The sequence below is a fragment of the Lipotes vexillifer genome, unplaced genomic scaffold (assembly GCF_000442215.2).
Source record: "Lipotes vexillifer unplaced genomic scaffold, Lipotes_vexillifer_v1.1 scaffold2280, whole genome shotgun sequence".
Classification (NCBI taxonomy): domain Eukaryota; kingdom Metazoa; phylum Chordata; class Mammalia; order Artiodactyla; family Lipotidae; genus Lipotes; species Lipotes vexillifer.
Genome location: NW_006793432.1, coordinates 30,280 through 41,687, shown reverse-complemented (window position 1 = coordinate 41,687; position 11,408 = coordinate 30,280). Strand labels below are relative to the sequence as shown.

Below are 11,408 nucleotides of genomic sequence, written 5' to 3'. Positions count from 1 at the left end.
GGCCTGAGTAAAAACATAATGGTGGGGCAGAGTCAAGATAGTGGAGTAGGAGGATGCAGAGTTCATGTCTCCTCACAACTAGGGCACCTACCAGGTGCTGGTTGGGGACTTCAGACACCTAAGGGAGTGGGAGGAACCTCCACATGAGCAGGTAGGGCATTGGGGGAATGGGGGAGGAGAAGTGGAAGCAGGATGGGACCAGTGCCCTTGAGGGGTGGCTAGGGGGAGGGGAGGGTTTCCTATGCCCATAGGGGCCCACTCACAGTGGGGGTTCTGTGGGAATGGGGAGAGACCTTTGGAGGATCGGGGAATTGCAGGGGAACATGGCCAGCCTTTCCCCCACCCACTTGGGCCCCAGCAAGCCTGCTGGGGTCCTGGGCCTGATCCTCTGCCCTCCTGCGCCCTCTCCAGCTGCACTAAGCCACACACACTCCCAAGGCCTTTTCTGGCTTTTCTTTTCTGTTGTGGTTCTGTTTTGCCTTGTTGTTGTTTCATTTATATTTATATTTTTTCTAATATATTTTTATTCTAATTTTATTTTATTTTTAAAATTTTTTATTCTTTGTTATTGTTCTTCTCCTTTTTGTTTGTTGCCTTTTTTTCTTTTTTCTTTTTTTGCCACACCACATGGTTTGTGAGATCTTGGTTCCCAAGCCAGAGGTTAGGCCTGAGCTCCTGTGGTGGGAGTGCCAAGTCCAAACCTCTGGACTAACACAGAACCTCAGATCCTCAGGAGTATTAAGTGGTGTGAGGTCTCCCAGTCCAAACCTCTGGACTAACACAGAACCTCAGATCCTCAGGAGTATTAAGTGGTGTGAGGTCTCCCAGAGGTCCTCATCTCAGCACCAAGACCCAGCTCTACCCAACTGCCTGCAAACTCCAGTGCTGGATGCCTTAGGCCAAACAACCAGTAGGACAGGAACACAGCCTCACCCATCAAAAAACAAATGAGATGACAAAATAATATGTTACAGATGAAAGAGCAAGTTAAAAACATACAAGACCAAATAAATGAAGAGGAAATAGGCAACCGACCTGAAAAAGAATTCACAAAATCTCAAGTGAAAGGAACACAGGGATAACACTGAAGAAAATCATCAAAACCACAAGGGAAAAATTTATAAAGAAGAAAAGAAGAGAGAAAAACTGCACTCCCACACACACACATAACAGAACACAAGTAATTAAATGGCAGTAAATACATACCTATAAATAATCACCCAATCAAATACATACCTATAAATAATCACTTTAAATATCAATGAACTAGATGCTACAATCAAAGACTGTGGATAAAAATATGAGACCCATTTATATGCTGCCTAAAAGAGACTTACTTCAGAGCTAAAGACACACACAGCCTGAAAGTGGGGGGTGGAAAAAGGTATTCAATGCAAATTGAAACAAAAAGAGAGCTGGGGTATCAATAGTCATGTCAGACAAAGCAGACTTTAAAGCAAAGTCTCTAACAAAAGACAAAGAAAGACATTATATAGTGATGAATGGATCAATAGAAGAAGATGATATAACATTCATAAACATATATTCACCTAATAAAGGAGCACCTAAACATATAAAGCAAATATTAACAGACATAAAGGGAGAAACTGACAGTAATAAAATGATAGTAGTGGACTTTAACATCCCACTGACATCAATGGATAGAGCATTCAGAGAGAAAACAGTGACCTTAAATGACACATTGGACCAGTTGGATTTAATAGATATCTACAGAACATTGGATCCAAAAACAACAGAGTACACATTCTTTTCAACTGTATTTGGAACATTCTCCAGGATAGATCACATGCTAAGCCACAAAACAAGTCTCTACAAATTTAAGAAGATAGAAATTATATCAAGCATCTTTTCAGGCCACAAAGGTATGAAACTAGAAATCAATTACAGGAAGAATACTGGAAAAAAAACACAAAAGCATGGAGACTAAAGAACATGCTACTAGAAAACCAATGGGTAAATAAAGAAATCAAGGAGGAAATCAGAAAATACTTTGAGACAAATGAAAATAAAAGTCCAACTTTACAAAATCTATGGGACACAGAAAAAGCAGTTCTAAGAGGGAAGTTTACAGCAATACAGGCCTACCTTGGTAAATGAGAAAATTCTCAAATAAACAAACCTACATCTAATGGAATTAGAAAAAAAGAACAAACAAAGCCCAAAGTCGCAGAAGGAAGGAACTATTAAAGATCAGCATGTAAATAAATTAGAGAACAACAAAAAAGAAATTATCAAAGAAACAAGAGCTGGATTTTTTGTTTTTTGGTATACGGGCCTCTCACTGCTGTGGCCTCTCCCACTGTGGAGCACAGACTCCAGATGCGCAAGCTCACAGGCCTAGCCGCTCTGCACAGGCCTAGCCGCTCTGCAGCATGTGGGATCTTCCCGGACCGGGTCACAAACCCGTGTCCCCTGCATCGACAGGTGGACTCTCAACCACTGCACCACCAGGGAAGCACAAGAGCTGGATTTTTGAGAAGGGAAGCAAAATTGATAAGCCTCTAGCCAGGCTCATTAAAAAAAGAGAGAGGACCCAAGTAAACAAAATTAGAAATGAAAGAGGAGAAATTTCAACCAATATCACAGAAATACAAAGAACCATAAGAGAAGAGTATAAACAGTTATGTGCCAAAAAATTAGACAACTTAGAAGAATAGATACATTCCTAGCAACTTACAATCTTCCAGGACTAAATTAGGAAGAAATAGATAGTCAGAATAGACTTATTACTAGTTGCTGGATTTGAATCAATAAAAAACAAAAACAAAAACTCCCAACAACCAAAGTCCAGAACCAGAAAGCTTTTCAGGGAATTCTATCAAACATATAAAGAAGAGTTAATAGCTATCTTATCACACTTTTCCAAAAACTTTAAGGGCATGAACACCCTCATACTCATTCTATGAGCCCACAATTACCCTGACACCAAAACCAAACAAAGATACCACAAAGAAGAGAAAATTACAGGCCAATATCTCTGATGAATACAGATGCAAAACTCCTCAGTAAAATGCTATCAAATAGAATTGAACAATAAATAAAAACGATCATATACCATGATCAAGTGGGATTTATCCCAGAGAGGCAAGGATTCTTCAATATACACAAATCAATTAATGTGATACTCCACGTTAAAAAAAGATAAAAATCACATGATCACCTAAATAGATGTAAAAAGACATTTGGCAAAATTCTATATCCATTCATAATAGAAACTCTCAACAAAGTTGGTTTAGAGGAAACATATCTCAACCTAATAAAGACCATTTATGACAAACCCACAGTTAGCATCATACTAAACATTTAAAGGCTGAAAACATTTCCTCTAAGATGAGGAACAAAACAAGGATGCTTACTCTTGCCATTGTTATTTAACACAGCATTAGAAGTCCCAGCCATAGCAATCAGACAAGAAAAATAAATAAAAGTCATCCAAATTTGAATGGTATAAGTAAATCTGTCACTATTTGCAGATGACATGATACTATATATAAAAAACCCTCAAGACTCCACCAAAAAGTTATTAGAACCAATACATGAATTCAGTAAAGTTGCAAGATACAAAATTATATATGGAAATCTGTTGCATTTATATACACTAATAATCCTATCAGAAAGACAAATGAAGAAAACAATTCCATTTATGATCACATCAAAAAGAATAAAATACTGAAAAATAGATTTAAACAAGGAGTTGTACTCTGAAAACTAGAAGACACTGAAGAAATTGAAGATGACACAAATAAATGGAAATCTATACTGTGCTCATGGATGGGGAGAGTCAATATTGTTAAAATATTCATACTACCCAAACAATCTATAGATTCAATGCAATGCCTATCAAAATAGCAATAGCATATTTCAGAGAACATGAACAAATATTCTTAAGATTTTATGGAATCACAAAGACTACAAGTAGCTAAAGCAATCTTGAGAAAAAAGAACAAAGCTGAAGGTATCATGCTCCTATACTTGAAAATATACTACAAACTATAGTAATCAAAAGAGTATGGTACTGGCAGCAAAATAGACACATATATCAATGGAACAAAATAGAGAGCACCGAAATAAACTCACAATTACTTGGCCAATAAATATTCAACAATGTATGCAAGAATATACAGTGGGGAAAAGACAGTCCCTTCAATAAATCGTGTTTGGAAAGCTGGCCAGATATGTGCACAAGGATGGAACTGGACCACTGTCTTACCCAATATTTAGAAATAAATTCTAAATGGAATGAAGACTTCAATGTGATACCTGAAACCATAAAATTCTTAGAAGAAAACACAGGCTGTAAGTTCTTTGACATCTGTCTTAGCAATATTATTTTGGATCTGTGTCCTCAGGCAAGAGGAACAATTACAAAAATAAACAAATGGGACTACATCAAACTAGAAACCTTTTTGCACAGGGAAGGAAGCCACTAACAAAATGAAATATCAACCTACTGATTGGCAGAAGATATTTGCAAATCATATATCTGATAAAGATTGATATCCAATATACATAAAGAACTCATACAACTCAATATAAAAAAAACCCCAAAAGAACCTGAATAAAAATGGGAAGAAGACCATAATAGACATTTTTCTAAATAAGTCATACAGATGTCCAACAGTCACATGAAAATGTACTCAGCATCACTAATCATCAGAGGAATGCGTATCCAAACCACAATGAAATACTACCTCACATCTGTCAGAATAACTATTATAAAAGAGACAAGAAACAACAATTGGTGAGCATGTGGAAGAAATGGGATCCTCATGCACTGTTGGTAGTAATGTATCTTGGCACAGCCATATGGAAAACAGTATGGAGTTTCCTCAGAAAACTAAGAATAGAACTACCATACAGTCCAGGGAATCCACTTCTGGGTATTAAAAACAACACAAAAACTCTAAACAATAAAAGAAAATAGTATCTAAAACAACAATAAAAAACACACTCTAATTTGAAAAGATATATGCATCCCTATGTTCATTGCAGCAGTATTTACAACAGCCAATATGGAAGCAACATAAATGTCCACCCACAGATGAGTGGATAAACATGATGTGATACACACACACACACACGAATATTACTCAGCCATAAAAAAGAATGAAATGATGTCATTTGTAGCAACATGAATGGACCTAGAGATTATCATACTAAGTGTAGTTAGGCAGACAGAGAAAGACAAATATCATGTGATATAACTTATATGTGGAATTTAAAAAGCAAAACAAATGAACAAATAAAACAAAACAGAAAGAGGCTCATACATACAGAGCACAAACTGTTTGTTGCCAGAGATGTGAGGGGTGAGGGGATTAACAAAATTGGTAAAGGGGATAAAGAGGTACTGACTTCCAGCTATTAGTCATGGGGATGTAATGTAGACATAGGGAATATAGTCAATAACATTGCAGCCACTTTTTATGGTGATGGATGTTAACTTGTCTTATTGTGATGCGCATCTTATAATGTATAAAAATATGAGTTGTGCTGTACATCTGAAGCTAATATAATATTGTATGTTAATTATATCTCAATAAGAAAAAATTAGTGACATGTGTGTGTGCATGTGTGTGTGATGGACTATTATTTAGCCACAAGAAGAAGGAAATCTTGCCATTTGTGACAATGTGGATGGATGCTAAGTGAAATAAGTCAGACAGAAAAAGACAAACACTCTATGACCTCACTTATATGTGGAAAGAAAACAAAAACAAAAAAAGAAGCTAATAAAAAAAGTTCAAATGTGTGTCTACCAAATGCAGGGTTTAGGGGGAGAAGGAATTGTGTGTGGGTTGTCAAAAGGTACAAACTTCCAATTATAAGGTAAATCAGTACTAGGAATATAACATACAACATGATGACTATAGTTAACACTGTTTTATAATATATATGAAAGTTGTTAATAGAGTAAATCCTAAGTGTTCTCATCACAACAAAAAAATATTTATTTTTTGTAGCTATAGATCATGGAACAAACTTAATTTATTGTGTTTATCATTTCGCAATATATATGTCACATCATTATGCTGTATGCCTTAAACTCATATAGTAATGTATGTAGCAAAAACGCTGTTTTTGAACATTACTTAGGTCAGCTCTTTTCTTTGTCAAACCCTTCAATGAGGCCATATAATATAGTTAGATTCATTTCATAGCTGGTATTCCATTCTGGATTCCTCCTTCATCTAGATGAAAGATTTTTAATTTTCATGAATAATCATATAACCACAAGCACCATACCATATAGAACAGTTATACCATCTAAAATATTATCTTGTGTATCCCTTTGTAATCAGCCCTTATCTTCATCCAAAATTCATGGCAACCACTCATATGTTTTCTCTCCCTATACTTTCACCTTACACATAATGTCACAGAAATAAAATTATGCAATATGTAGGTTTTGGTGTATGACCTCTTTCATTTAGTAATCTCACAAGCCCTTAAAAGTAGAGAGATGCAGTAGAAGAAGCAGTCAGAGAGATTCAAAGCATAAGAAGATTTCATCACCCAATTTTTGGCTTTGAAGATTTAGAGGGTCATGAGCCAAGGAAAGTGCCTAGTCTCTAGAAGCTAAGAGTGATCCCAGGCCAACAGTCAGTAGTTAAGTGGCAACTTCAGTCATCTTGCAGTCAACTTGCTGAATAAAATGAATTTTGCCAACAACCAAAATGAGCCTGGAATTGAATTCATCCTGTAGCCCCCAAATAAGAGCTCAGACTGTCAAACATATTTATTTCATACTTGTGAGATCCTAAGCAGAGAACCTACTTGAGACCACCTGGCTGTTTCACTTCCAAGAATGTCATAAAAGGTGATTTTCTTTTGCATTCTCTCTCCCTCTCCCAACATGGCGGCCTCAGCAAAAAAGAAGAATAAGGGGAAGACTATCTCCCTAACAGACTTCCTGGCTGAGGATGGAGGGACTGGTGGAGGAAGCACCTATGTCCCCAAACCAGTCAGCTGGGCTGGTGAAACAGATGACCTAGAAGGAGATGTTTCAACCTCTTGGCATAGTAATGATGATGACGTGTATAGGGTACCTCCAATTGACCGTTCCACCCTGCCCACTGCTCCACAGGCTGCTCGGGAACCCAATATCGACCAGAGCCGTCTTCCCAAATCACCACCCTACACTGCTTTTCTAGGGAACCTGCCCTATGATGTGACAAAAGACTCCATTAAGGAATTCTTTAAAGGATTAAATATCAGTGAAGTGCGTTTACCACGTGAACCCAGCAATCCTGAGCAGTTGAAAGGTTTTGGTTATGCTGAGTTTGAGGACCTGGATTCCTTGTTCAGTGCCCTGAGCCTCAATGAAGAGTCTCTAGGTAACAGGAGAATTCGAGTGGATGTTGCTGATCAAGCACAGGATAAAGACAGGGATGATCGTTCTTTTGGCCGAGATAGAAATCGGGATTCTGACAAAACAGATACAGACTGGAGGGCCCGTCCTATTACAGACAGCTTTGATGACTACCCACCTAGAAGAGGTGATGATAGCTTTGGAGACAAGTATCCAGATCACTATGATTCAGACCGATATCGTGATGGGCATCAGGACAGTTACCGTGATGGCCCATGCCGGGACATGGATCGATACGGGGGCCGAGATCGCTATGATGACCGAGGCAGCAGAGACTATTATAGAGGCTACGATTCCAGGATAGGAAGTGGCAGAAGAGCATTTGGTAGTGGGTACCATAGGGATGACGACTACAGAGGAGGCGGGGACCGCTATGAAGACAGATATGACAGACGAGATGACCAGTCATGGAGCTCCAGAGACGATTACTCTCGGGATGATTATAGGCCTGATGATAGAGGTCCCCGCCAAAGACCCAAACTGAACCTAAAGCCTTGGAGTACTCCTGAGGAAAATGATTCCTCTGCTAGCACGTCCCAGTCCAGTCGAGCAGCCTCTATCTTTGGAGGGGCAAAGCCTGTTGACACAGCTGCTAGAGAAAGAGAAGTAGAAGAGCGGCTACAGAAGGAACCGGAGAAACTGCAGAGTCAGTTGGATGAGCCAAAACTAGAACGACGGCCTCGGGAGAAACATCCAAGCTGGTGAAGTGAAGAAACTCAGGAACGGGAACGATCGAGGACAGGAAGTGAGTCATCACAAATGGGGACCTCAGCCACATCTAGCAGAAATGCATGAAGGAGAGAGAGTGAGAAGTCTCTAGAAAATGAAACACCCAATAAAGAAGAAGACTGTCAGTCTCCAACTTTTAAGCCTCCCAAACCTGAACAGCCTCTAAAGGTAATGCCAGCCCCTCCATCAAAGGAGAATGCTTGGGTGAAGCGAAGTTCTAACCCTCCTGCTCGATCTCAGAACTCAGACACAGAGCAGCAGTCCCCTACAAGTGGTGGAGGGAAAGTAATTCCAGCTCAACCATCTGAGGAAGGACCAGTAAGGAAAGATGAAAATAAAGTAGATGGGGTGAGTGCCCCAAAAGGCCAAAGTGGAAATTCCAGCTGTGGTCCAGGAGATGGAAGGAACAAAGACCACTGGAACGAGTCAGATAGGAAAGCTGGCAAAAAGGATCAAGACTCCAGATCTGCACCTGAGCCAAAGAAAGCTGAAGAAAATCCAGCCTCTAAGTTCAGTTCTGCAAACAAGTATGCTGCTCTTGCCGTTGATGGTGAAGATGAAAATGAGGGAGAAGATTACACTGAATAGACCTCTGCATCCTGTGCTTTCTCCTAGTCTCTCACCACCCTGGGACATTCGAGAGCAAATCAAACCTCTATCCAGACAAGACAAAATAAAACTCACCATCTCCTGGATACCTTTCTTATCTTTTTTTTTTAAAAGAAACAAAATGAAATTCTTTTGCATACTTCTGCAGCCTTTAAAATATTGAACTAACTGGAGAATCACCAATGTAGCCAGAGAGAGATGTACAGCTTTTAATGCTGTAAGTTTAAAGTTGTGGTGCATCTTTATGACATGTGCAGTTGCCTGTGTGATTAGTGCCTAGGGACCTCCGTTTAGCAAGATGGCAGTGATAGTGATGCAGTGTCTGGAATCTAGTTGGGCAGTAGGCAGGTATAAGGAAGAGTGTGAGGTTTCTACCTTTAATTCTTATCCTGTTGTGGCATACATGAATTAGCAAACAGTATCTGAATAAATTCTCTATTCTTGGCAAGGTAGGTTTAGTCTCTGATGTTGTTTTAGTCTCCAGAAGGCTGCCAGCCCCACCTCTTATTTAATTCTGAGTTACTGGGGCCAGCCTAAGGGGGAGTTCCTTCATTTGTGCCCCCCACGGGGGTAGGTGGGAGTGAGTCTACAGGCCACTGAAGAATAGGACTGTTTGGTGACCAAAGTAAATGGGGAAATCGTGATTTGAAAAGAAGCTTGGGGATTTGATGAATTATTTTGCACCAGTAACAGGGAAAATGGTATCACCTCCAGTAAACACCAAACAGGAGGTAAAGGAGTCGTTTACCTCCTGGAGCAGGAAGCACTTAAGGGTTGTGGGAATTCCCAGGTCTTTTATGTGTCCTGGTTTCACCCTTTCTTAAACACTACCCCTTCTGAAAGTTCAAATATACCCACATTCTGTTGAAATCTTGAAGCTTTAAAAATTTAGACTCTTGTCATCATCTTATGTTCATCATGCTACTCTTTCCTGTTAACCTTCCTACAGGCAGCTTCTACTTAAGTCACATACTTGACCTCCTAAGCATTCTCTAGAGCCCCTGGGAGCTGTCTAATGAGGAATAATCACTGCTTTTTCTCAAGCAAATCTTGCCTCCTTCATGCTTTGACACTCCTTCCCTCTAGCCATTCGTGCTCCTGCTGCTTTGACCCCTTTTACACCTCAGAAAACTTTAGAATTACTAGTCTTAGGTGGTGAGTGAGGGTGGTTAAATTGGGAGCCTTTCTTAAAACCTTGATTGGGGTTTGGGGGGCTTTTTAAAAAACAAAAGTTTCCTTCTCTCCAAGTGAAATCCCACACCAATGTTTGGATTTATAATGTAGCTTAGACCAATGTGTGTTTTTTTTTGGTTCTGTTTTTTTTTAGCATCCCCTTGAAAGAATAAATGATAATGGAGAAGAACAATTTCACAAGGTCCTGGATTCTCTTGCAACACAGTAGATTTACTTGCCTGCTTTTATGTGCACCTTGGTACTGTCAGCTCAACAGATGGTGTCCTTACAGGCAATATTGGTACCTGCAGAGAAAAGACATCTTGGTCTCTTCTCGCATCAGTCCTAGGTTAGACCCTTTACAGCCATGCAGAGGTGCTGGTTTATGAGTGCTGCAGCAGTGAGCATAATGAATCATTTACCCAGTGGACATAAAAGACATACCAAGTGAAGTAACTTTAAATAATTGGCTTGGAGTGGGTAGTAGCTAGGAAGTGGCTTTTAGAGATACCCAAGTTTGAGAGGGTATTTTTTTTAACCATTTGCTATAGATGATGAAAAAGTAGGGTTTGCCCTCTTCATGTCTGCTTCCAAATAGATGTGTCCAAAAAATCTGTTTTTCCCCCCATTCCTCTACGCTGCCACCCTGTTAAAACAAACAGGGATTTATGACCCGCTCCTCAATACATGTAAAATTTGTACAAAAATATCTTCTATGATAATGATTTGTAACCTGTAGACTTATTACCTGGGAGATGCCTTGAGATGTAAAATCCCATCCTTTAGGTTGTAGGGTTTTTTGTTTTCTCCAAATAAATCTAATCTTTAAAGTTCAAAAAAATAAAATAAAAGGTGGTTTTGTCTTAAGTAGCTATATTTGTGGTAGCTTGTTATGGAAGGATAGAAAATGAATACATACCAATTAAAAGACTGATTTTTCAACTCTGTAATGAGTTATATGGGAAAAGAGTCTAAAAAAGAGTGGATATATGTATATGAATAACTGATTAACTGTGCTATACAGCAGAAAGTAACACAATATTGTAAATCAACTATACTCCAATAAAATTTTTTAAGAAGACTGATATTTTCAGATTAGATAGAAGAGCAGGATCCAATTATACACTGCCTTCAAGGAACCCACTTTAATTAAAAATATATAGATATGTTAACAATATCAGGATTGAAAATGGAGTTGCTTCTTAATACCAATGCAAACTTCACTAGAAGCAATATTAGCAGGAATATAGAAAGTTATTACATAAAAATAAATTGATCAATTCACCAAGAAACATAACAAAAATATTTAAGCAAGTAAAAGAGTGCTTCAAAACATATGAGGCAAAAACATGTAGATCTGAAAGGAGAGTGGAAAAATCCACAAATATACTTGGAAACTTCAACATTTCTCTCTCAGTAATCAATAGAAGCAGTAGTCAGGAAATCAATGATGATATACAAGAAACTGAAGAAAAATATCTTAAAATGTGACCTAGAAAATTGA

The 11,408-nt window shown here is 38.6% G+C and overlaps 1 pseudogene; it reads left to right on the top strand.

The window, feature by feature from the left end:
* Positions 1 to 6,877: 6,877 nt before the first annotated feature.
* LOC103069040 (eukaryotic translation initiation factor 4B pseudogene) lies at positions 6,878 to 8,710 on the top strand (annotated as a pseudogene).
* The last annotated feature ends 2,698 nt before the right edge of the window (positions 8,711 to 11,408 follow it).